General features: G+C 34.3%; 44 non-coding genes across 44 annotated transcripts; all 44 read left to right on the top strand.

Annotated features, from left to right (window-relative positions):
- Positions 1 to 94: 94 nt before the first annotated feature.
- Positions 95 to 183, top strand: TRNAY-GUA (transfer RNA tyrosine (anticodon GUA)). Its single transcript is given in 2 exon segments — positions 95 to 131; positions 148 to 183. It is a non-coding gene; the product is annotated as a tRNA-Tyr (tRNA).
- A 221-nt stretch (positions 184 to 404) lies between these two features.
- Positions 405 to 493, top strand: TRNAY-GUA (transfer RNA tyrosine (anticodon GUA)). The gene is given in 2 exon segments: positions 405 to 441; positions 458 to 493. It is a non-coding gene; the product is annotated as a tRNA-Tyr (tRNA).
- A 221-nt stretch (positions 494 to 714) lies between these two features.
- On the top strand, positions 715 to 803 carry TRNAY-AUA (transfer RNA tyrosine (anticodon AUA)). Its single transcript is given in 2 exon segments — positions 715 to 751; positions 768 to 803. It is a non-coding gene; the product is annotated as a tRNA-Tyr (tRNA).
- A 220-nt stretch (positions 804 to 1,023) lies between these two features.
- On the top strand, positions 1,024 to 1,112 carry TRNAY-GUA (transfer RNA tyrosine (anticodon GUA)). The gene is given in 2 exon segments: positions 1,024 to 1,060; positions 1,077 to 1,112. It is a non-coding gene; the product is annotated as a tRNA-Tyr (tRNA).
- A 531-nt stretch (positions 1,113 to 1,643) lies between these two features.
- On the top strand, positions 1,644 to 1,732 carry TRNAY-GUA (transfer RNA tyrosine (anticodon GUA)). Its single transcript is given in 2 exon segments — positions 1,644 to 1,680; positions 1,697 to 1,732. It is a non-coding gene; the product is annotated as a tRNA-Tyr (tRNA).
- A 221-nt stretch (positions 1,733 to 1,953) lies between these two features.
- TRNAY-GUA (transfer RNA tyrosine (anticodon GUA)) lies at positions 1,954 to 2,042 on the top strand. The gene is given in 2 exon segments: positions 1,954 to 1,990; positions 2,007 to 2,042. It is a non-coding gene; the product is annotated as a tRNA-Tyr (tRNA).
- Positions 2,043 to 2,880: 838 nt separating this feature from the next.
- Positions 2,881 to 2,969, top strand: TRNAY-GUA (transfer RNA tyrosine (anticodon GUA)). The gene is given in 2 exon segments: positions 2,881 to 2,917; positions 2,934 to 2,969. It is a non-coding gene; the product is annotated as a tRNA-Tyr (tRNA).
- A 531-nt stretch (positions 2,970 to 3,500) lies between these two features.
- Positions 3,501 to 3,589, top strand: TRNAY-GUA (transfer RNA tyrosine (anticodon GUA)). The gene is given in 2 exon segments: positions 3,501 to 3,537; positions 3,554 to 3,589. It is a non-coding gene; the product is annotated as a tRNA-Tyr (tRNA).
- A 221-nt stretch (positions 3,590 to 3,810) lies between these two features.
- TRNAY-GUA (transfer RNA tyrosine (anticodon GUA)) lies at positions 3,811 to 3,899 on the top strand. The gene is given in 2 exon segments: positions 3,811 to 3,847; positions 3,864 to 3,899. It is a non-coding gene; the product is annotated as a tRNA-Tyr (tRNA).
- A 220-nt stretch (positions 3,900 to 4,119) lies between these two features.
- Positions 4,120 to 4,208, top strand: TRNAY-GUA (transfer RNA tyrosine (anticodon GUA)). The gene is given in 2 exon segments: positions 4,120 to 4,156; positions 4,173 to 4,208. It is a non-coding gene; the product is annotated as a tRNA-Tyr (tRNA).
- A 221-nt stretch (positions 4,209 to 4,429) lies between these two features.
- On the top strand, positions 4,430 to 4,518 carry TRNAY-GUA (transfer RNA tyrosine (anticodon GUA)). The gene is given in 2 exon segments: positions 4,430 to 4,466; positions 4,483 to 4,518. It is a non-coding gene; the product is annotated as a tRNA-Tyr (tRNA).
- Positions 4,519 to 4,739: 221 nt separating this feature from the next.
- Positions 4,740 to 4,828, top strand: TRNAY-AUA (transfer RNA tyrosine (anticodon AUA)). Its single transcript is given in 2 exon segments — positions 4,740 to 4,776; positions 4,793 to 4,828. It is a non-coding gene; the product is annotated as a tRNA-Tyr (tRNA).
- A 220-nt stretch (positions 4,829 to 5,048) lies between these two features.
- On the top strand, positions 5,049 to 5,137 carry TRNAY-GUA (transfer RNA tyrosine (anticodon GUA)). The gene is given in 2 exon segments: positions 5,049 to 5,085; positions 5,102 to 5,137. It is a non-coding gene; the product is annotated as a tRNA-Tyr (tRNA).
- A 531-nt stretch (positions 5,138 to 5,668) lies between these two features.
- Positions 5,669 to 5,757, top strand: TRNAY-GUA (transfer RNA tyrosine (anticodon GUA)). Its single transcript is given in 2 exon segments — positions 5,669 to 5,705; positions 5,722 to 5,757. It is a non-coding gene; the product is annotated as a tRNA-Tyr (tRNA).
- A 221-nt stretch (positions 5,758 to 5,978) lies between these two features.
- Positions 5,979 to 6,067, top strand: TRNAY-GUA (transfer RNA tyrosine (anticodon GUA)). The gene is given in 2 exon segments: positions 5,979 to 6,015; positions 6,032 to 6,067. It is a non-coding gene; the product is annotated as a tRNA-Tyr (tRNA).
- Positions 6,068 to 6,595: 528 nt separating this feature from the next.
- On the top strand, positions 6,596 to 6,684 carry TRNAY-GUA (transfer RNA tyrosine (anticodon GUA)). Its single transcript is given in 2 exon segments — positions 6,596 to 6,632; positions 6,649 to 6,684. It is a non-coding gene; the product is annotated as a tRNA-Tyr (tRNA).
- A 221-nt stretch (positions 6,685 to 6,905) lies between these two features.
- Positions 6,906 to 6,994, top strand: TRNAY-GUA (transfer RNA tyrosine (anticodon GUA)). The gene is given in 2 exon segments: positions 6,906 to 6,942; positions 6,959 to 6,994. It is a non-coding gene; the product is annotated as a tRNA-Tyr (tRNA).
- Positions 6,995 to 7,525: 531 nt separating this feature from the next.
- On the top strand, positions 7,526 to 7,614 carry TRNAY-GUA (transfer RNA tyrosine (anticodon GUA)). Its single transcript is given in 2 exon segments — positions 7,526 to 7,562; positions 7,579 to 7,614. It is a non-coding gene; the product is annotated as a tRNA-Tyr (tRNA).
- A 221-nt stretch (positions 7,615 to 7,835) lies between these two features.
- On the top strand, positions 7,836 to 7,924 carry TRNAY-GUA (transfer RNA tyrosine (anticodon GUA)). Its single transcript is given in 2 exon segments — positions 7,836 to 7,872; positions 7,889 to 7,924. It is a non-coding gene; the product is annotated as a tRNA-Tyr (tRNA).
- A 529-nt stretch (positions 7,925 to 8,453) lies between these two features.
- On the top strand, positions 8,454 to 8,542 carry TRNAY-GUA (transfer RNA tyrosine (anticodon GUA)). The gene is given in 2 exon segments: positions 8,454 to 8,490; positions 8,507 to 8,542. It is a non-coding gene; the product is annotated as a tRNA-Tyr (tRNA).
- Positions 8,543 to 9,071: 529 nt separating this feature from the next.
- On the top strand, positions 9,072 to 9,160 carry TRNAY-GUA (transfer RNA tyrosine (anticodon GUA)). The gene is given in 2 exon segments: positions 9,072 to 9,108; positions 9,125 to 9,160. It is a non-coding gene; the product is annotated as a tRNA-Tyr (tRNA).
- A 220-nt stretch (positions 9,161 to 9,380) lies between these two features.
- Positions 9,381 to 9,469, top strand: TRNAY-GUA (transfer RNA tyrosine (anticodon GUA)). Its single transcript is given in 2 exon segments — positions 9,381 to 9,417; positions 9,434 to 9,469. It is a non-coding gene; the product is annotated as a tRNA-Tyr (tRNA).
- Positions 9,470 to 9,690: 221 nt separating this feature from the next.
- On the top strand, positions 9,691 to 9,779 carry TRNAY-GUA (transfer RNA tyrosine (anticodon GUA)). Its single transcript is given in 2 exon segments — positions 9,691 to 9,727; positions 9,744 to 9,779. It is a non-coding gene; the product is annotated as a tRNA-Tyr (tRNA).
- A 528-nt stretch (positions 9,780 to 10,307) lies between these two features.
- Positions 10,308 to 10,396, top strand: TRNAY-GUA (transfer RNA tyrosine (anticodon GUA)). Its single transcript is given in 2 exon segments — positions 10,308 to 10,344; positions 10,361 to 10,396. It is a non-coding gene; the product is annotated as a tRNA-Tyr (tRNA).
- A 221-nt stretch (positions 10,397 to 10,617) lies between these two features.
- On the top strand, positions 10,618 to 10,706 carry TRNAH-GUG (transfer RNA histidin (anticodon GUG)). Its single transcript is given in 2 exon segments — positions 10,618 to 10,654; positions 10,671 to 10,706. It is a non-coding gene; the product is annotated as a tRNA-His (tRNA).
- A 528-nt stretch (positions 10,707 to 11,234) lies between these two features.
- On the top strand, positions 11,235 to 11,323 carry TRNAY-GUA (transfer RNA tyrosine (anticodon GUA)). Its single transcript is given in 2 exon segments — positions 11,235 to 11,271; positions 11,288 to 11,323. It is a non-coding gene; the product is annotated as a tRNA-Tyr (tRNA).
- Positions 11,324 to 11,544: 221 nt separating this feature from the next.
- On the top strand, positions 11,545 to 11,633 carry TRNAY-GUA (transfer RNA tyrosine (anticodon GUA)). Its single transcript is given in 2 exon segments — positions 11,545 to 11,581; positions 11,598 to 11,633. It is a non-coding gene; the product is annotated as a tRNA-Tyr (tRNA).
- A 531-nt stretch (positions 11,634 to 12,164) lies between these two features.
- On the top strand, positions 12,165 to 12,253 carry TRNAY-GUA (transfer RNA tyrosine (anticodon GUA)). The gene is given in 2 exon segments: positions 12,165 to 12,201; positions 12,218 to 12,253. It is a non-coding gene; the product is annotated as a tRNA-Tyr (tRNA).
- A 531-nt stretch (positions 12,254 to 12,784) lies between these two features.
- Positions 12,785 to 12,873, top strand: TRNAY-GUA (transfer RNA tyrosine (anticodon GUA)). The gene is given in 2 exon segments: positions 12,785 to 12,821; positions 12,838 to 12,873. It is a non-coding gene; the product is annotated as a tRNA-Tyr (tRNA).
- Positions 12,874 to 13,094: 221 nt separating this feature from the next.
- TRNAY-GUA (transfer RNA tyrosine (anticodon GUA)) lies at positions 13,095 to 13,183 on the top strand. The gene is given in 2 exon segments: positions 13,095 to 13,131; positions 13,148 to 13,183. It is a non-coding gene; the product is annotated as a tRNA-Tyr (tRNA).
- A 529-nt stretch (positions 13,184 to 13,712) lies between these two features.
- TRNAY-GUA (transfer RNA tyrosine (anticodon GUA)) lies at positions 13,713 to 13,801 on the top strand. The gene is given in 2 exon segments: positions 13,713 to 13,749; positions 13,766 to 13,801. It is a non-coding gene; the product is annotated as a tRNA-Tyr (tRNA).
- A 529-nt stretch (positions 13,802 to 14,330) lies between these two features.
- Positions 14,331 to 14,419, top strand: TRNAY-GUA (transfer RNA tyrosine (anticodon GUA)). The gene is given in 2 exon segments: positions 14,331 to 14,367; positions 14,384 to 14,419. It is a non-coding gene; the product is annotated as a tRNA-Tyr (tRNA).
- A 220-nt stretch (positions 14,420 to 14,639) lies between these two features.
- Positions 14,640 to 14,728, top strand: TRNAY-GUA (transfer RNA tyrosine (anticodon GUA)). Its single transcript is given in 2 exon segments — positions 14,640 to 14,676; positions 14,693 to 14,728. It is a non-coding gene; the product is annotated as a tRNA-Tyr (tRNA).
- A 220-nt stretch (positions 14,729 to 14,948) lies between these two features.
- TRNAY-GUA (transfer RNA tyrosine (anticodon GUA)) lies at positions 14,949 to 15,037 on the top strand. Its single transcript is given in 2 exon segments — positions 14,949 to 14,985; positions 15,002 to 15,037. It is a non-coding gene; the product is annotated as a tRNA-Tyr (tRNA).
- Positions 15,038 to 15,565: 528 nt separating this feature from the next.
- Positions 15,566 to 15,654, top strand: TRNAY-GUA (transfer RNA tyrosine (anticodon GUA)). The gene is given in 2 exon segments: positions 15,566 to 15,602; positions 15,619 to 15,654. It is a non-coding gene; the product is annotated as a tRNA-Tyr (tRNA).
- An 841-nt stretch (positions 15,655 to 16,495) lies between these two features.
- TRNAY-GUA (transfer RNA tyrosine (anticodon GUA)) lies at positions 16,496 to 16,584 on the top strand. The gene is given in 2 exon segments: positions 16,496 to 16,532; positions 16,549 to 16,584. It is a non-coding gene; the product is annotated as a tRNA-Tyr (tRNA).
- Positions 16,585 to 16,804: 220 nt separating this feature from the next.
- On the top strand, positions 16,805 to 16,893 carry TRNAY-GUA (transfer RNA tyrosine (anticodon GUA)). Its single transcript is given in 2 exon segments — positions 16,805 to 16,841; positions 16,858 to 16,893. It is a non-coding gene; the product is annotated as a tRNA-Tyr (tRNA).
- A 221-nt stretch (positions 16,894 to 17,114) lies between these two features.
- On the top strand, positions 17,115 to 17,203 carry TRNAY-GUA (transfer RNA tyrosine (anticodon GUA)). Its single transcript is given in 2 exon segments — positions 17,115 to 17,151; positions 17,168 to 17,203. It is a non-coding gene; the product is annotated as a tRNA-Tyr (tRNA).
- Positions 17,204 to 17,731: 528 nt separating this feature from the next.
- Positions 17,732 to 17,820, top strand: TRNAY-GUA (transfer RNA tyrosine (anticodon GUA)). Its single transcript is given in 2 exon segments — positions 17,732 to 17,768; positions 17,785 to 17,820. It is a non-coding gene; the product is annotated as a tRNA-Tyr (tRNA).
- A 221-nt stretch (positions 17,821 to 18,041) lies between these two features.
- On the top strand, positions 18,042 to 18,130 carry TRNAY-GUA (transfer RNA tyrosine (anticodon GUA)). The gene is given in 2 exon segments: positions 18,042 to 18,078; positions 18,095 to 18,130. It is a non-coding gene; the product is annotated as a tRNA-Tyr (tRNA).
- Positions 18,131 to 18,661: 531 nt separating this feature from the next.
- TRNAY-GUA (transfer RNA tyrosine (anticodon GUA)) lies at positions 18,662 to 18,750 on the top strand. The gene is given in 2 exon segments: positions 18,662 to 18,698; positions 18,715 to 18,750. It is a non-coding gene; the product is annotated as a tRNA-Tyr (tRNA).
- A 221-nt stretch (positions 18,751 to 18,971) lies between these two features.
- TRNAY-GUA (transfer RNA tyrosine (anticodon GUA)) lies at positions 18,972 to 19,060 on the top strand. The gene is given in 2 exon segments: positions 18,972 to 19,008; positions 19,025 to 19,060. It is a non-coding gene; the product is annotated as a tRNA-Tyr (tRNA).
- An 841-nt stretch (positions 19,061 to 19,901) lies between these two features.
- Positions 19,902 to 19,990, top strand: TRNAY-GUA (transfer RNA tyrosine (anticodon GUA)). Its single transcript is given in 2 exon segments — positions 19,902 to 19,938; positions 19,955 to 19,990. It is a non-coding gene; the product is annotated as a tRNA-Tyr (tRNA).
- A 221-nt stretch (positions 19,991 to 20,211) lies between these two features.
- TRNAY-GUA (transfer RNA tyrosine (anticodon GUA)) lies at positions 20,212 to 20,300 on the top strand. Its single transcript is given in 2 exon segments — positions 20,212 to 20,248; positions 20,265 to 20,300. It is a non-coding gene; the product is annotated as a tRNA-Tyr (tRNA).
- The last annotated feature ends 33 nt before the right edge of the window (positions 20,301 to 20,333 follow it).

Genomic DNA, 20,333 nt, shown 5'->3' with positions numbered 1-20,333 from the left:
TAATAGAAATTGTGTCAATTATAGAACAAAACAATATAATCTCTTCTCGAAAATGTAAGGATCGTATGAATGTTTTGATCGAACGTTGTAGCATCCGTCGATAGCTCAGTTGGCAGAGCGGTGGACTGTAGAAGTGATCTCGTAGAAATCCATAGGTCGCTGGTTCGACTCCGGCTCGACGGATGAAGCTTTTTTCGAATTTGACAATAAGTTTTTAAATCTGCATTATTTTAAAAACATTTTATTTTTATCTTTCAATGAGAGGTTTGAAGAAGTTTTATGGTATTTCAGGAATTCTTGAGAAGTTTTTTAATAGAAATTGTGTCAATTATAGAACAAAACAATATAATCTCTTCTCGAAAATGTAAGGATCGTATGAATGTTTTGATCGAACGTTGTAGCATCCGTCGATAGCTCAGTTGGCAGAGCGGTGGACTGTAGAAGCGATCTCGTAGAAATCCATAGGTCGCTGGTTCGACTCCGGCTCGACGGAATAAGTTTTTTTCGAATTTGACAATAAGTTTTTAAATCTGCATTATTTTAAAAACATTTTATTTTTATCTGTCAATGAGAGGTTTGAAGAAGTTCTATGGTATTTCAGGAATTGTTGAGAAATTTTTTAATAGAAATTGTGTCAATTATAGAACAAAACAATATAATCTCTTCTCGAAAATGAAAGAATCTTATGAATGTTTTGATCGAACGTTGTAGCATCTGTCGATAGCTCAGTTGGCAGAGCGGTGGACTATAGAAGTGATCTCGTAGAAATCCATAGGTCGCTGGTTCGACTCCGGCTCGACGGAAGAAGTTTTTTTCGAATTTGACAATAAGTTTTTAAATCTGCATTATTTCAAAAACATTTTATTTTTATCTTTCAATGAGAGGTTTGAAGAAGTTCTATGGTATTTCAGGAATTGTTGAGAAGTTTTTAATAGAAATTGTGTCAATTATAGAACAAAACAATATAATCTCTTCTCGAAAATGTAAGGATCGTATGAATGTTTTGATCGAACGTTGTAGCATCCGTCGATAGCTCAGTTGGCAGAGCGGTGGACTGTAGAAGCGATCTCGTAGAAATCCATAGGTCGCTGGTTCGACTCCGGCTCGACGGAAGAAGTTTTTTTCGAATTTGACAATAAGTTTTTAAATCTGCATTATTATAAAAACATTTTATTTTTATCTTTCAATGAGAGGTTTGAAGAAGTTTTATGGTATTTCAGGAATTGTTGAGAAGTTTTTTAATAGAAATTGTGTCAATTATAGAACAAAACAATATAATCTCTTCTCGAAAATGTAAGGATCGTATGAATGTTTTGATCGAACGTTGTAGCATCCGTCGATAGCGCAGTTGGCAGAGCGGTGGACTGTAGAAGTGATCTCGTAGAAATCCATAGGTCGCTGGTTCGACTCCGGCTCGACGGAATAAGTTTTTTTTTTAACTTGACAATAAGATTTTAAATCTGCATTATTTTAAAAACATTTTATTTTTATCTTTCAATGAGAGGTTTGAAGAAGTTCTATGGTATTTCAGGAATTGTTGAGAAGTTTTTAATAGAAATTGTGTCAATTATAGAACAAAACAATATAATCTCTTCTCGAAAATGAAAGGTTCGTATGAATGTTTTGATCGAACGTTGTAGCATCCGTCGATAGCTCAGTTGGCAGAGCGGTGGACTGTAGAAGTGATCTCGTAGAAATCCATAGGTCGCTGGTTCGACTCCGGCTCGACGGAAGAAGTTTTTTTCGAATTTGACAATAAGTTTTTAAATCTGCATTATTTTAAAAACATTTTATGATTATCTTTCAATGAGAGGTTTGAAGAAGTTTTATGGTATTTCAGGAATTCTTGAGAAGTTTTTTAATAGAAATTGTGTCAATTATAGAACAAAACAATATAATCTCTTCCCGAAAATGTAAGGATCGTATGAATGTTTTGATCGAACGTTGTAGCATCCGTCGATAGCTCAGTTGGCAGAGCGGTGGACTGTAGAAGCGATCTCGTAGAAATCCATAGGTCGCTGGTTCGACTCCGGCTCGACGGAATAAGTTTTTTTCGAATTTGACAATAAGTTTTTAAATCTGCATTATTTTAAAAACATTTTATTTTTATCTTTCAATGAGAGGTTTGAAGAAGTTCTATGGTATTATAGGAATTGTTGAGAAGTTTTTAATAGAAATTGTGTCAATTATAGAACAAAACAATATAATCTTTTCTCGAAAATGAAAGGATCGTATGAATGTTTTGATCGAACGTTGTAGCATCCGTCGATAGCTCAGTTGGCAGAGCGGTGGATTGTAGAAGTGATCTCGTAGAAATCCATAGGTCGCTGGTTCGACTCCGGCTCGACGGAAGAAGTTTTTTTCAACTTGACAATAAGATTTTAAATCTGCATTATTTTAAAAACATTTTATTTTTATCTTTCAATGAGAGGTTTGAAGAAGTTCTATGGTATTTCAGGAATTGTTGAGAAGTTTTTAATAGAAATTGTGTCAATTATAGAACAAAACAATATAATCTCTTCTCGAAAATGTAAGGATCGTATGAATGTTTTGATCGAACGTTGTAGCATCCGTCGATAGCTCAGTTGGCAGAGCGGTGGACTGTAGAAGCGATCTCGTAGAAATCCATAGGTCGCTGGTTCGTCTCCGGCTCGACGGAAGAAGTTTTTTTCGAATTTGACAATAAGTTTTTAAATCTGCATTATTATAAAAACATTTTATTTTTATCTTTCAATGAGAAGTTTGAAGAAGTTTTATGGTATTTCAGGAATTGTTGAGAAGTTTTTCAATAGAAATTGTGTCAATTATAGAACAAAACAATATAATCTCTTCTCGAAAATGTAAGGATCGTATGAATGTTTTGATCGAACGTTGTAGCATCCGTCGATAGCTCAGTTGGCAGAGCGGTGGACTGTAGAAGCGATCTCGTAGAAATCCATAGGTCGCTGGTTCGACTCCGGCTCGACGGAATAAGTTTTTTTTTTAACTTGACAATAAGATTTTAAATCTGCATTATTTTAAAAACATTTTATTTTTATCTTTCAATGAGAGGTTTGAAGAAGTTCTATGGTATTTCAGGAATTGTTGAGAAATTTTTTAATAGAAATTGTGTCAATTATAGAACAAAACAATATAATCTCTTCTCGAAAATGAAAGAATCTTATGAATGTTTTGATCGAACGTTGTAGCATCTGTCGATAGCTCAGTTGGCAGAGCGGTGGACTGTAGAAGTGATCTCGTAGAAATCCATAGGTCGCTGGTTCGACTCCGGCTCGACGGAAGAAGTTTTTTTCGAATTTGACAATAAGTTTTTAAATCTGCATTATTTCAAAAACATTTTATTTTTATCTTTCAATGAGAGGTTTGAAGAAGTTCTATGGTATTTCAGGAATTGTTGAGAAGTTTTTAATAGAAATTGTGTCAATTATAGAACAAAACAATATAATCTCTTCTCGAAAATGTAAGGATCGTATGAATGTTTTGATCGAACGTTGTAGCATCCGTCGATAGCTCAGTTGGCAGAGCGGTGGACTGTAGAAGCGATCTCGTAGAAATCCATAGGTCGCTGGTTCGACTCCGGCTCGACGGAAGAAGTTTTTTTCGAATTTGACAATAAGTTTTTAAATCTGCATTATTATAAAAACATTTTATTTTTATCTTTCAATGAGAGGTTTGAAGAAGTTTTATGGTATTTCAGGAATTGTTGAGAAGTTTTTTAATAGAAATTGTGTCAATTATAGAACAAAACAATATAATCTCTTCTCGAAAATGTAAGGATCGTATGAATGTTTTGATCGAACGTTGTAGCATCCGTCGATAGCTCAGTTGGCAGAGCGGTGGACTGTAGAAGTGATCTCGTAGAAATCCATAGGTCGCTGGTTCGACTCCGGCTCGACGGAAGAAGTTTTTTTCGAATTTGACAATAAGTTTTTAAATCTGCATTATTTCAAAAACATTTTATTTTTATCTTTCAATGAGAGGTTTGAAGAAGTTCTATGGTATTTCAGGAATTGTTGAGAAGTTTTTAATAGAAATTGTGTCAATTATAGAACAAAACAATATAATCTCTTCTCGAAAATGTAAGGATCGTATGAATGTTTTGATCGAACGTTGTAGCATCCGTCGATAGCTCAGTTGGCAGAGCGGTGGACTGTAGAAGCGATCTCGTAGAAATCCATAGGTCGCTGGTTCGACTCCGGCTCGACGGAAGAAGTTTTTTTCGAATTTGACAATAAGTTTTTAAATCTGCATTATTATAAAAACATTTTATTTTTATCTTTCAATGAGAGGTTTGAAGAAGTTTTATGGTATTTCAGGAATTGTTGAGAAGTTTTTTAATAGAAATTGTGTCAATTATAGAACAAAACAATATAATCTCTTCTCGAAAATGTAAGGATCGTATGAATGTTTTGATCGAACGTTGTAGCATCCGTCGATAGCTCAGTTGGCAGAGCGGTGGACTGTAGAAGTGATCTCGTAGAAATCCATAGGTCGCTGGTTCGACTCCGGCTCGACGGAAGAAGTTTTTTTTGAACTTGACAATAAGATTTTAAATCTGCATTATTATAAAAACATTTTATTTTTATCTGTCAATGAGAGGTTTGAAGAAGTTCTATGGTATTTCAGGAATTGTTGAGAAATTTTTTAATAGAAATTGTGTCAATTATAGAACAAAACAATATAATCTCTTCTCGAAAATGAAAGAATCTTATGAATGTTTTGATCGAACGTTGTAGCATCTGTCGATAGCTCAGTTGGCAGAGCGGTGGACTATAGAAGTTATCTCGTAGAAATCCATAGGTCGCTGGTTCGACTCCGGCTCGACGGAAGAAGTTTTTTTCGAATTTGACAATAAGTTTTTAAATCTGCATTATTTCAAAAACATTTTATTTTTATCTTTCAATGAGAGGTTTGAAGAAGTTCTATGGTATTTCAGGAATTGTTGAGAAGTTTTTAATAGAAATTGTGTCAATTATAGAACAAAACAATATAATCTCTTCTCGAAAATGTAAGGATCGTATGAATGTTTTGATCGAACGTTGTAGCATCCGTCGATAGCTCAGTTGGCAGAGCGGTGGACTGTAGAAGCGATCTCGTAGAAATCCATAGGTCGCTGGTTCGACTCCGGCTCGACGGAAGAAGTTTTTTTCGAATTTGACAATAAGTTTTTAAATCTGCATTATTATAAAAACATTTTATTTTTATCTTTCAATGAGAGGTTTGAAGAAGTTTTATGGTATTTCAGGAATTGTTGAGAAGTTTTTTAATAGAAATTGTGTCAATTATAGAACAAAACAATATAATCTCTTCTCGAAAATGTAAGGATCGTATGAATGTTTTGATCGAACGTTGTAGCATCCGTCGATAGCGCAGTTGGCAGAGCGGTGGACTGTAGAAGTGATCTCGTAGAAATCCATAGGTCGCTGGTTCGACTCCGGCTCGACGGAATAAGTTTTTTTTTTAACTTGACAATAAGATTTTAAATCTGCATTATTTTAAAAACATTTTATTTTTATCTTTCAATGAGAGGTTTGAAGAAGTTCTATGGTATTTCAGGAATTGTTGAGAAGTTTTTAATAGAAATTGTGTCAATTATAGAACAAAACAATATAATCTCTTCTCGAAAATGAAAGGTTCGTATGAATGTTTTGATCGAATGTTGTAGCATCCGTCGATAGCTCAGTTGGCAGAGCGGTGGACTGTAGAAGTGATCTCGTAGAAATCCATAGGTCGCTGGTTCGACTCCGGCTCGACGGAAGAAGTTTTTTTCGAATTTGACAATAAGTTTTTAAATCTGCATTATTTTAAAAACATTTTATGATTATCTTTCAATGAGAGGTTTGAAGAAGTTTTATGGTATTTCAGGAATTCTTGAGAAGTTTTTTAATAGAAATTGTGTCAATTATAGAACAAAACAATATAATCTCTTCCCGAAAATGTAAGGATCGTATGAATGTTTTGATCGAACGTTGTAGCATCCGTCGATAGCTCAGTTGGCAGAGCGGTGGACTGTAGAAGCGATCTCGTAGAAATCCATAGGTCGCTGGTTCGACTCCGGCTCGACGGAATAAGTTTTTTTCGAATTTGACAATAAGTTTTTAAATCTGCATTATTTTAAAAACATTTTATTTTTATCTTTCAATGAGAGGTTTGAAGAAGTTCTATGGTATTATAGGAATTGTTGAGAAGTTTTTAATAGAAATTGTGTCAATTATAGAACAAAACAATATAATCTTTTCTCGAAAATGAAAGGATCGTATGAATGTTTTGATCGAACGTTGTAGCATCCGTCGATAGCTCAGTTGGCAGAGCGGTGGATTGTAGAAGTGATCTCGTAGAAATCCATAGGTCGCTGGTTCGACTCCGGCTCGACGGAAGAAGTTTTTTTCAACTTGACAATAAGATTTTAAATCTGCATTATTTTAAAAACATTTTATTTTTATCTTTCAATGAGAGGTTTGAAGAAGTTCTATGGTATTTCAGGAATTGTTGAGAAGTTTTTAATAGAAATTGTGTCAATTATAGAACAAAACAATATAATCTCTTCTCGAAAATGTAAGGATCGTATGAATGTTTTGATCGAACGTTGTAGCATCCGTCGATAGCTCAGTTGGCAGAGCGGTGGACTGTAGAAGCGATCTCGTAGAAATCCATAGGTCGCTGGTTCGACTCCGGCTCGACGGAAGAAGTTTTTTTCGAATTTGACAATAAGTTTTTAAATCTGCATTATTATAAAAACATTTTATTTTTATCTTTCAATGAGAAGTTTGAAGAAGTTTTATGGTATTTCAGGAATTGTTGAGAAGTTTTTCAATAGAAATTGTGTCAATTATAGAACAAAACAATATAATCTCTTCTCGAAAATGTAAGGATCGTATGAATGTTTTGATCGAACGTTGTAGCATCCGTCGATAGCTCAGTTGGCAGAGCGGTGGACTGTAGAAGCGATCTCGTAGAAATCCATAGGTCGCTGGTTCGACTCCGGCTCGACGGAATAAGTTTTTTTTTTAACTTGACAATAAGATTTTAAATCTGCATTATTTTAAAAACATTTTATTTTTATCTTTCAATGAGAGGTTTGAAGAAGTTCTATGGTATTTCAGGAATTGTTGAGAAATTTTTTAATAGAAATTGTGTCAATTATAGAACAAAACAATATAATCTCTTCTCGAAAATGAAAGAATCTTATGAATGTTTTGATCGAACGTTGTAGCATCTGTCGATAGCTCAGTTGGCAGAGCGGTGGACTGTAGAAGTGATCTCGTAGAAATCCATAGGTCGCTGGTTCGACTCCGGCTCGACGGAAGAAGTTTTTTTCGAATTTGACAATAAGTTTTTAAATCTGCATTATTTCAAAAACATTTTATTTTTATCTTTCAATGAGAGGTTTGAAGAAGTTCTATGGTATTTCAGGAATTGTTGAGAAGTTTTTAATAGAAATTGTGTCAATTATAGAACAAAACAATATAATCTCTTCTCGAAAATGTAAGGATCGTATGAATGTTTTGATCGAACGTTGTAGCATCCGTCGATAGCTCAGTTGGCAGAGCGGTGGACTGTAGAAGCGATCTCGTAGAAATCCATAGGTCGCTGGTTCGACTCCGGCTCGACGGAAGAAGTTTTTTTCGAATTTGACAATAAGTTTTTAAATCTGCATTATTATAAAAACATTTTATTTTTATCTTTCAATGAGAGGTTTGAAGAAGTTTTATGGTATTTCAGGAATTGTTGAGAAGTTTTTTAATAGAAATTGTGTCAATTATAGAACAAAACAATATAATCTCTTCTCGAAAATGTAAGGATCGTATGAATGTTTTGATCGAACGTTGTAGCATCCGTCGATAGCTCAGTTGGCAGAGCGGTGGACTGTAGAAGTGATCTCGTAGAAATCCATAGGTCGCTGGTTCGACTCCGGCTCGACGGAAGAAGTTTTTTTTGAACTTGACAATAAGATTTTAAATCTGCATTATTATAAAAACATTTTATTTTTATCTTTCAATGAGAGGTTTGAAGAAGTTCTATGGTATTTCAGGAATTGTTGAGAAGTTTTTAATAGAAATTGTGCCAATTATGGAACAAAACAATATAATCTCTTCTCGAAAATGAAAGGATCTTATGAATGTTTTGATCGAACGTTGTAGCATCCGTCGATAGCTCAGTTGGCAGAGCGGTGGACTGTATAAGTGATCTCGTAGAAATCCATAGGTCGCTGGTTCGACTCCGGCTCGACGGAATAAGTTTTTTTTGAACTTGACAATAAGATTTTAAATCTGCATTATTTTAAAAACATTTTATTTTTATCTTTCAATGAGAGGTTTGAAGAAGTTCTATGGTATTTCAGGAATTGTTGAGAAGTTTTTAATAGAAATTGTGTCAATTATAGAACAAAAGAATATAATCTTTTTTCGAAAATGAAAGGATCGTATGAATGTTTTGATCGAACGTTGTAGCATCCGTCGATAGCTCAGTTGGCAGAGCGGTGGACTGTAGAAGTGATCTCGTAGAAATCCATAGGTCGCTGGTTCGACTCCGGCTCGACGGAAGAAGTTTTTTTCAACTTGACAATAAGATTTTAAATCTGCATTATTTTAAAAACATTTTATTTTTATCTTTCAATGAGAGGTTTGAAGAAGTTCTATGGTATTTCAGGAATTGTTGAGAAATTTTTTAATTGAAATTGGGTCAATTATAGAACAAAACAATATAATCTCTTCTCGAAAATGAAAGGATCTTATGAATGTTTTGATCGAACGTTGTAGCATCTGTCGATAGCTCAGTTGGCAGAGCGGTGGACTGTAGAAGTGATCTCGTAGAAATCCATAGGTCGCTGGTTCGACTCCGGCTCGACGGAAGAAGTTTTTTTCGAATTTGACAATAAGTTTTTAAATCTGCATTATTTTAAAAACATTTTATTTTTATCTTTCAATGAGATGTTTGAAGAAGTTCTATGGTATTTCAGGAATTGTTGAGAAGTTTTTAATAGAAATTGTGTCAATTATAGAACAAAACAATATAATCTCTTCTCGAAAATGTAAGGATCGTATGAATGTTTTGATCGAAGGTTGTAGCATCCGTCGATAGCTCAGTTGGCAGAGCGGTGGACTGTAGTAGCGATCTCGTAGAAATCCATAGGTCGCTGGTTCGACTCCGGCTCGACGGAAGAAGTTTTTTTCAACTTGACAATAAGATTTTAAATCTGCATTATTTTAAAAACATTTTATTTTTATCTTTCAATGAGAGGTTTGAAGAAGTTCTATGGTATTTCAGGAATTGTTGAGAAATTTTTTAATAGAAATTGTGTCAATTATAGAACAAAACAATATAATCTCTTCTCGAAAATGTAAGGATCGTATGAATGTTTTGATCGAACGTTGTAGCATCCGTCGATAGCTCAGTTGGCAGAGCGGTGGACTGTAGAAGTGATCTTGTAGAAATCCATAGGTCGCTGGTTCGACTCCGGCTCGACGGAAGAAGCTTTTTTCGAATTTGACAATAAGTTTTTAAATCTGCATTATTTTAAAAACATTTTATTTTTATCTTTCAATGAGAGGTTTGAAGAAGTTTTATGGTATTTCAGGAATTCTTGAGAAGTTTTTTAATAGAAATTGTGTCAATTATAGAACAAAACAATATAATCTCTTCTCGAAAATGTAAGGATCGTATGAATGTTTTGATCGAACGTTGTAGCATCCGTCGATAGCTCAGTTGGCAGAGCGGTGGACTGTAGAAGCGATCTCGTAGAAATCCATAGGTCGCTGGTTCGACTCCGGCTCGACGGAATAAGTTTTTTTCGAATTTGACAATAAGTTTTTAAATCTGCATTATTTTAAAAACATTTTATTTTTATCTTTCAATGAGAGGTTTGAAGAAGTTCTATGGTATTTCAGGAATTGTTGAGAAGTTTTTAATAGAAATTGTGTCAATTATAGAACAAAACAATATAATCTTTTCTCGAAAATGAAAGGATCGTATGAATGTTTTGATCGAACGTTGTAGCATCCGTCGATAGCTCAGTTGGCAGAGCGGTGGATTGTAGAAGTGATCTCGTAGAAATCCATAGGTCGCTGGTTCGACTCCGGCTCGACGGAAGAAGTTTTTTTCAACTTGACAATAAGATTTTAAATCTGCATTATTTTAAAAACATTTTATTTTTATCTTTCAATGAGAGGTTTGAAGAAGTTCTATGGTATTTCAGGAATTGTTGAGAAGTTTTTAATAGAAATTGTGTCAATTATAGAACAAAACAATATAATCTCTTCTCGAAAATGTAAGGATCGTATGAATGTTTTGATCGAACGTTGTAGCATCCGTCGATAGCTCAGTTGGCAGAGCGGTGGACTGTAGAAGTGATCTTGTAGAAATCCATAGGTCGCTGGTTCGACTCCGGCTCGACGGAAGAAGCTTTTTTCGAATTTGACAATAAGTTTTTAAATCTGCATTATTTTAAAAACATTTTATTTTTATCTTTCAATGAGAGGTTTGAAGAAGTTTTATGGTATTTCAGGAATTCTTGAGAAGTTTTTTAATAGAAATTGTGTCAATTATAGAACAAAACAATATAATCTCTTCTCGAAAATGTAAGGATCGTATGAATGTTTTGATCGAACGTTGTAGCATCCGTCGATAGCTCAGTTGGCAGAGCGGTGGACTGTGGAAGCGATCTCGTAGAAATCCATAGGTCGCTGGTTCGACTCCGGCTCGACGGAATAAGTTTTTTTCGAATTTGACAATAAGTTTTTAAATCTGCATTATTTTAAAAACATTTTATTTTTATCTTTCAATGAGAGGTTTGAAGAAGTTCTATGGTATTTCAGGAATTGTTGAGAAGTTTTTAATAGAAATTGTGTCAATTATAGAACAAAACAATATAATCTTTTCTCGAAAATGAAAGGATCGTATGAATGTTTTGATCGAACGTTGTAGCATCCGTCGATAGCTCAGTTGGCAGAGCGGTGGATTGTAGAAGTGATCTCGTAGAAATCCATAGGTCGCTGGTTCGACTCCGGCTCGACGGAAGAAGTTTTTTTCAACTTGACAATAAGATTTTAAATCTGCATTATTTTAAAAACATTTTATTTTTATCTTTCAATGAGAGGTTTGAAGAAGTTCTATGGTATTTCAGGAATTGTTGAGAAGTTTTTAATAGAAATTGTGTCAATTATAGAACAAAACAATATAATCTCTTCTCGAAAATGTAAGGATCGTATGAATGTTTTGATCGAACGTTGTAGCATCCGTCGATAGCTCAGTTGGCAGAGCGGTGGACTGTAGAAGCGATCTCGTAGAAATCCATAGGTCGCTGGTTCGACTCCGGCTCGACGGAAGAAGTTTTTTTCGAATTTGACAATAAGTTTTTAAATCTGCATTATTATAAAAACATTTTATTTTTATCTTTCAATGAGAAGTTTGAAGAAGTTTTATGGTATTTCAGGAATTGTTGAGAAGTTTTTCAATAGAAATTGTGTCAATTATAGAACAAAACAATATAATCTCTTCTCGAAAATGTAAGGATCGTATGAATGTTTTGATCGAACGTTGTAGCATCCGTCGATAGCTCAGTTGGCAGAGCGGTGGACTGTAGAAGCGATCTCGTAGAAATCCATAGGTCGCTGGTTCGACTCCGGCTCGACGGAATAAGTTTTTTTTTTAACTTGACAATAAGATTTTAAATCTGCATTATTTTAAAAACATTTTATTTTTATCTTTCAATGAGAGGTTTGAAGAAGTTCTATGGTATTTCAGGAATTGTTGAGAAATTTTTTAATAGAAATTGTGTCAATTATAGAACAAAACAATATAATCTCTTCTCGAAAATGAAAGAATCTTATGAAAGTTTTGATCGAACGTTGTAGCATCTGTCGATAGCTCAGTTGGCAGAGCGGTGGACTGTAGAAGTGATCTCGTAGAAATCCATAGGTCGCTGGTTCGACTCCGGCTCGACGGAAGAAGTTTTTTTCGAATTTGACAATAAGTTTTTAAATCTGCATTATTTCAAAAACATTTTATTTTTATCTTTCAATGAGAGGTTTGAAGAAGTTCTATGGTATTTCAGGAATTGTTGAGAAGTTTTTAATAGAAATTGTGTCAATTATATAACAAAACAATATAATCTCTTCTCGAAAATGTAAGGATCGTATGAATGTTTTGATCGAACGTTGTAGCATCCGTCGATAGCTCAGTTGGCAGAGCGGTGGACTGTAGAAGCGATCTCGTAGAAATCCATAGGTCGCTGGTTCGACTCCGGCTCGACGGAAGAAGTTTTTTTCGAATTTGACAATAAGTTTTTAAATCTGCATTATTATAAAAACATTTTATTTTTATCTTTCAATGAGAGGTTTGAAGAAGTTTTATGGTATTTCAGGAATTGTTGAGAAGATTTTTAATAGAAATTGTGTCAATTATAGAACAAAACAATATAATCTCTTCTCGAAAATGTAAGGATCGTATGAATGTTTTGATCGAACGTTGTAGCATCCGTCGATAGCGCAGTTGGCAGAGCGGTGGACTGTAGAAGTGATCTCGTAGAAATCCATAGGTCGCTGGTTCGACTCCGGCTCGACGGAATAAGTTTTTTTTTTAACTTGACAATAAGATTTTAAATCTGCATTATTTTAAAAACATTTTATTTTTATCTTTCAATGAGAGGTTTGAAGAAGTTCTATGGTATTTCAGGAATTGTTGAGAAGTTTTTAATAGAAATTGTGTCAATTATAGAACAAAACAATATAATCTCTTCTCGAAAATGAAAGGTTCGTATGAATGTTTTGATCGAACGTTGTAGCATCCGTCGATAGCTCAGTTGGCAGAGCGGTGGACTGTAGAAGTGATCTCGTAGAAATCCATAGGTCGCTGGTTCGACTCCGGCTCGACGGAAGAAGTTTTTTTCGAATTTGACAATAAGTTTTTAAATCTGCATTATTTTAAAAACATTTTATGATTATCTTTCAATGAGAGGTTTGAAGAAGTTTTATGGTATTTCAGGAATTGTTGAGAAGTTTTTTAATAGAAATTGTGTCAATTATAGAACAAAACAATATAATCTCTTCTCGAAAATGTAAGGATCGTATGAATGTTTTGATCGAACGTTGTAGCATCCGTCGATAGCTCAGTTGGCAGAGCGGTGGACTGTAGAAGTGATCTCGTAGAAATCCATAGGTCGCTGGTTCGACTCCGGCTCGACGGAAGAAGTTTTTTTTGAACTTGACAATAAGATTTTAAATCTGCATTATTATAAAAACATTTTATTTTTATCTTTCAATGAGAGGTTTGAAGAAGTTCTATGGTATTTCAGGAATTGTTGAGAAGTTTTTAATAGAAATTGTGCCAATTATAGAACAAAACAATATAATCTCTTCTCGAAAATGAAAGGATCTTATGAATGTTTTGATCGAACGTTGTAGCATCCGTCGATAGCTCAGTTGGCAGAGCGGTGGACTGTATAAGTGATCTCGTAGAAATCCATAGGTCGCTGGTTCGACTCCGGCTCGACGGAATAAGTTTTTTTTGAACTTGACAATAAGATTTTAAATCTGCATTATTTTAAAAACATTTTATTTTTATCTTTCAATGAGAGGTTTGAAGAAGTTCTATGGTATTTCAGGAATTGTTGAGAAGTTTTTAATAGAAATTGTGTCAATTATAGAACAAAAGAATATAATCTTTTTTCGAAAATGAAAGGATCGTATGAATGTTTTGATCGAACGTTGTAGCATCCGTCGATAGCTCAGTTGGCAGAGCGGTGGACTGTAGAAGTGATCTCGTAGAAATCCATAGGTCGCTGGTTCGACTCCGGCTCGACGGAAGAAGTTTTTTTCAACTTGACAATAAGATTTTAAATCTGCATTATTTTAAAAACATTTTATTTTTATCTTTCAATGAGAGGTTTGAAGAAGTTCTATGGTATTTCAGGAATTGTTGAGAAATTTTTTAATTGAAATTGGGTCAATTATAGAACAAAACAATATAATCTCTTCTCGAAAATGAAAGGATCTTATGAATGTTTTGATCGAACGTTGTAGCATCTGTCGATAGCTCAGTTGGCAGAGCGGTGGACTGTAGAAGTGATCTCGTAGAAATCCATAGGTCGCTGGTTCGACTCCGGCTCGACGGAAGAAGTTTTTTTCGAATTTGACAATAAGTTTTTAAATCTGCATTATTTTAAAAACATTTTATTTTTATCTTTCAATGAGATGTTTGAAGAAGTTCTATGGTATTTCAGGAATTGTTGAGAAGTTTTTAATAGAAATTGTGTCAATTATAGAACAAAACAATATAATCTCTTCTCGAAAATGTAAGGATCGTATGAATGTTTTGATCGAAGGTTGTAGCATCCGTCGATAGCTCAGTTGGCAGAGCGGTGGACTGTAGTAGCGATCTCGTAGAAATCCATAGGTCGCTGGTTCGACTCCGGCTCGACGGAAGAAGTTTTTTTCAACTTGACAATAAGATTTTAAATCTGCATTATTTTAAAAACATTTTATTTTTATCTTTCAATGAGAGGTTTGAAGAAGTTCTATGGTATTTCAGGAATTGTTGAGAAATTTTTTAATAGAAATTGTGTCAATTATAGAACAAAACAATATAATCTCTTCTCGAAAATGTAAGGATCGTATGAATGTTTTGATCGAACGTTGTAGCATCCGTCGATAGCTCAGTTGGCAGAGCGGTGGACTGTAGAAGTGATCTCGTAGAAATCCATAGGTCGCTGGTTCGACTCCGGCTCGACGGAAGAAGCTTTTTTCGAATTTGACAATAAGTTTTTAAATCTGCATTATTTTAAAAACATTTTATTTTTATCTTTCAATGAGAGGTTTGAAGAAGTTTTATGGTATTTCAGGAATTCTTGAGAAGTTTTTTATAGAAATTGTGTCAATTATAGAACAAAACAATATAATCTCTTCTCGAAAATGTAAGGATCGTATGAATGTTTTGATCGAACGTTGTAGCATCCGTCGATAGCTCAGTTGGCAGAGCGGTGGACTGTAGAAGCGATCTCGTAGAAATCCATAGGTCGCTGGTTCGACTCCGGCTCGACGGAATAAGTTTTTTTCGAATTTGACAATAAGTTTTTAAATCTGCATTATTTTAAAAACATTTTATTTTTATCTTTCAATGAGAGGTTTGAAGAAGTTCTATGGTATTTCAGGAATTGTTGAGAAGTTTTTAATAGAAATTGTGTCAATTATAGAACAAAACAATATAATCTTTTCTCGAAAATGAAAGGATCGTATGAATGTTTTGATCGAACGTTGTAGCATCCGTCGATAGCTCAGTTGGCAGAGCGGTGGATTGTAGAAGTGATCTCGTAGAAATCCATAGGTCGCTGGTTCGACTCCGGCTCGACGGAAGAAGTTTTTTTCAACTTGACAATAAGATTTTAAATCTGCATTATTTTAAAAACATTTTATTTTTATCTTTCAATGAGAGGTTTGAAGAAGTTCTATGGTATTTCAGGAATTGTTGAGAAGTTTTTAATAGAAATTGTGTCAATTATAGAACAAAACAATATAATCTCTTCTCGAAAATGTAAGGATCGTATGAATGTTTTGATCGAACGTTGTAGCATCCGTCGATAGCTCAGTTGGCAGAGCGGTGGACTGTAGAAGCGATCTCGTAGAAATCCATAGGTCGCTGGTTCGACTCCGGCTCGACGGAAGAAGTTTTTTTCGAATTTGACAATAAGTTTTTAAATCTGCATTATTATAAAAACATTTTATTTTTATCTTTCAATGAGAAGTTTGAAGAAGTTTTATGGTATTTCAGGAATTGTTGAGAAGTTTTTCAATAGAAATTGTGTCAATTATAGAACAAAACAATATAATCTCTTCTCGAAAATGTAAGGATCGTATGAATGTTTTGATCGAACGTTGTAGCATCCGTCGATAGCTCAGTTGGCAGAGCGGTGGACTGTAGAAGCGATCTCGTAGAAATCCATAGGTCGCTGGTTCGACTCCGGCTAGACGGAATAAGTTTTTTTTTTAACTTGACAATAAGATTTTAAATCTGCATTATTTTAAAAACATTTTATTTTTATCTTTCAATGAGAGGTTTGAAGAAGTTCTATGGTATTTCAGGAATTGTTGAGAAATTTTTTAATAGAAATTGTGTCAATTATAGAACAAAACAATATAATCTCTTCTCGAAAATGAAAGAATCTTATGAAAGTTTTGATCGAACGTTGTAGCATCTGTCGATAGCTCAGTTGGCAGAGCGGTGGACTGTAGAAGTGATCTCGTAGAAATCCATAGGTCGCTGGTTCGACTCCGGCTCGACGGAAGAAGTTTTTTTCGAATTTGACAATAAGTTTTTAAATCTGCATTATTTCAAAAACATTTTATTTTTATCTTTCAATGAGAGGTTTGAAGAAGTTCTATGGTATTTCAGGAATTGTTGAGAAGTTTTTAATAGAAATTGTGTCAATTATAGAACAAAACAATATAATCTCTTCTCGAAAATGTAAGGATCGTATGAATGTTTTGATCGAAGGTTGTAGCATCCGTCGATAGCTCAGTTGGCAGAGCGGTGGACTGTAGTAGCGATCTCGTAGAAATCCATAGGTCGCTGGTTCGACTCCGGCTCGACGGAAGAAGTTTTTTTCAACTTGACAATAAGATTTTAAATCTGCATTATTTTAAAAACATTTTATTTTTATCTTTCAATGAGAGGTTTGAAGAAGTTCTATGGTATTTCAGGAATTGTTGAGAAATTTTTTAATAGAAATTGTGTCAATTATAGAACAAAACAATATAATCTCTTCTCGAAAATGTAAGGATCGTATGAATGTTTTGATCGAACGTTGTAGCATCCGTCGATAGCTCAGTTGGCAGAGCGGTGGACTGTAGAAGTGATCTCGTAGAAATCCATAGGTCGCTGGTTCGACTCCGGCTCGACGGAAGAAGCTTTTTTCGAATTTGACAATAAGTTTTTAAATCTGCATTATTTTAAAAACATTTTATTTTTATCTTTCAATGAGAGGTTTGAAGAAGTTTTATGGTATTTCAGGAATTCTTGAGAAGTTTTTTAATAGAAATTGTGTCAATTATAGAACAAAACAATATAATCTCTTCTCGAAAATGTAAGGATCGTATGAATGTTTTGATCGAACGTTGTAGCATCCGTCGATAGCTCAGTTGGCAGAGCGGTGGACTGTAGAAGCGATCTCGTAGAAATCCATAGGTCGCTGGTTCGACTCCGGCTCGACGGAATAAGTTTTTTTCGAATTTGACAATAAGTTTTTAAATCTGCATTATTTTAAAAACATTTTATTTTTATCTTTCAATGAGAGGTTTGAAGAAGTTCTATGGTATTTCAGGAATTGTTGAGAAGTTTTTAATAGAAATTGTGTCAATTATAGAACAAAACAATATAATCTTTTCTCGAAAATGAAAGGATCGTATGAATGTTTTGATCGAACGTTGTAGCATCCGTCGATAGCTCAGTTGGCAGAGCGGTGGATTGTAGAAGTGATCTCGTAGAAATCCATAGGTCGCTGGTTCGACTCCGGCTCGACGGAAGAAGTTTTTTTCAACTTGACAATAAGATTTTAAATCTGCATTATTTTAAAAACATTTTATTTTTATCTTTCAATGAGAGGTTTGAAGAAGTTCTATGGTATTTCAGGAATTGTTGAGAAGTTTTTAATAGAAATTGTGTCAATTATAGAACAAAACAATATAATCTCTTCTCGAAAATGTAAGGATCGTATGAATGTTTTGATCGAACGTTGTAGCATCCGTCGATAGCTCAGTTGGCAGAGCGGTGGACTGTAGAAGCGATCTCGTAGAAATCCATAGGTCGCTGGTTCGACTCCGGCTCGACGGAAGAAGTTTTTTTCGAATTTGACAATAAGTTTTTAAATCTGCATTATTATAAAAACATTTTATTTTTATCTTTCAATGAGAAGTTTGAAGAAGTTTTATGGTATTTCAGGAATTGTTGAGAAGTTTTTCAATAGAAATTGTGTCAATTATAGAACAAAACAATATAATCTCTTCTCGAAAATGTAAGGATCGTATGAATGTTTTGATCGAACGTTGTAGCATCCGTCGATAGCTCAGTTGGCAGAGCGGTGGACTGTAGAAGCGATCTCGTAGAAATCCATAGGTCGCTGGTTCGACTCCGGCTCGACGGAATAAGTTTTTTTTTTAACTTGACAATAAGATTTTAAATCTGCATTATTTTAAAAACATTTTATTTTTATCTTTCAATGAGAGGTTTGAAGAAGTTCTATGGTATTTCAGGAATTGTTGAGAAATTTTTTAATAGAAATTGTGTCAATTATAGAACAAAACAATATAATCTCTTCTCGAAAATGAAAGAATCTTATGAATGTTTTGATCGAACGTTGTAGCATCTGTCGATAGCTCAGTTGGCAGAGCGGTGGACTGTAGAAGTGATCTCGTAGAAATCCATAGGTCGCTGGTTCGACTCCGACTCGACGGAAGAAGTTTTTTTCGAATTTGACAATAAGTTTTTAAATCTGCATTATTTCAAAAACATTTTATTTTTATCTTTCAATGAGAGGTTTGAAGAAGTTCTATGGTATTTCAGGAATTGTTGAGAAGTTTTTAATAGAAATTGTGTCAATTATAGAACAAAACAATATAATCTCTTCTCGAAAATGTAAGGATCGTATGAATGTTTTGATCGAACGTTGTAGCATCCGTCGATAGCTCAGTTGGCAGAGCGGTGGACTGTAGAAGCGATCTCGTAGAAATCCATAGGTCGCTGGTTCGACTCCGGCTCGACGGAAGAAGTTTTTTTCGAATTTGACAATAAGTTTTTAAATCTGCATTATTATAAAAACATTTTATTTTTATCTTTCAATGAGAGGTTTGAAGAAGTTTTATGGTATTTCAGGAATTGTTGAGAAGTTTTTTAATAGAAATTGTGTCAATTATAGAACAAAACAATATAATCTCTTCTCGAAAATGTAAGGATCGTATGAATGTTTTGATCGAACGTTGTAGCATCCGTCGATGGCTCAGTTGGCAGAGCGGTGGACTGTAGAAGTGATTTCGTAGAAATCCATAGGGCGCTGGTTCGACTCCGGCTCGACGGAATAAGTTTTTTTTTTAACTTGACAATAAGATTTTAAATCTGCATTATTTTAAAAACATTTTATTTTTATCTTTCAATGAGAGGTTTGAAGAAGTTCTATGGTATTTCAGGAATTGTTGAGAAGTTTTTAATAGAAATTGTGTCAATTATAGAACAAAACAATATAATCTCTTCTCGAAAATGAAAGGTTCGTATGAATGTTTTGATCGAACGTTGTAGCATCCGTCGATAGCTCAGTTGGCAGAGCGGTGAACTGTAGAAGTGATCTCGTAGAAATCCATAGGTCGCTGGTTCGACTCCGGCTCGACGGAAGAAGTTTTTTTTCGAATTTGACAATAAGTTTTTAAATCTGCATTATTTTAAAAACATTTTATGATTATCTTTCAATGAGAGGTTTGAAGAAGTTCTATGGTATTTCAGGAATTGTTGAGAAATTTTTTAATAGAAATTGTGTCAATTATAGAACAAAACAATATAATCTCTTCTCGAAAATGAAAGAATCTTATGAATGTTTTGATCGAACGTTGTAGCATCTGTCGATAGCTCAGTTGGCAGAGCGGTGGACTGTAGAAGTGATCTCGTAGAAATCCATAGGTCGCTGGTTCGACTCCGGCTCGACGGAAGAAGTTTTTTTCGAATTTGACAATAAGTTTTTAAATCTGCATTATTTCAAAAACATTTTATTTTTATCTTTCAATGAGAGGTTTGAAGAAGTTCTATGGTATTTCAGGAATTGTTGAGAAGTTTTTAATAGAAATTGTGTCAATTATAGAACAAAACAATATAATCTCTTCTCGAAAATGTAAGGATCGTATGAATGTTTTGATCGAACGTTGTAGCATCCGTCGATAGCTCAGTTGGCAGAGCGGTGGACTGTAGAAGCGATCTCGTAGAAATCCATAGGTCGCTGGTTCGACTCCGGCTCGACGGAAGAAGTTTTTTTCGAATTTGACAATAAGTTTTTAAATCTGCATTATTATAAAAACATTTTATTTTTATCTTTCAATGAGAGGTTTGAAGAAGTTTTATGGTATTTCAGGAATTGTTGAGAAGTTTTTTAATAGAAATTGTGTCAATTATAGAACAAAACAATATAATCTCTTCTCGAAAATGTAAGGATCGTATGAATGTTTTGATCGAACGTTGTAGCATCCGTCGATGGCTCAGTTGGCAGAGCGGTGGACTGTAGAAGTGATTTCGTAGAAATCCATAGGTCGCTGGTTCGACTCCGGCTCGACGGAATAAGTTTTTTTTTTAACTTGACAATAAGATTT

The sequence above is a fragment of the Parasteatoda tepidariorum genome, chromosome 3 (assembly GCF_982258835.1).
Source record: "Parasteatoda tepidariorum strain Cologne lab strain chromosome 3, Ptep-v5.0, whole genome shotgun sequence".
Lineage (NCBI taxonomy): Eukaryota > Metazoa > Arthropoda > Arachnida > Araneae > Theridiidae > Parasteatoda > Parasteatoda tepidariorum.
Note: the sequence above shows the minus strand (reverse complement) of the source record. Positions and strands in the feature narration are given on the sequence as shown.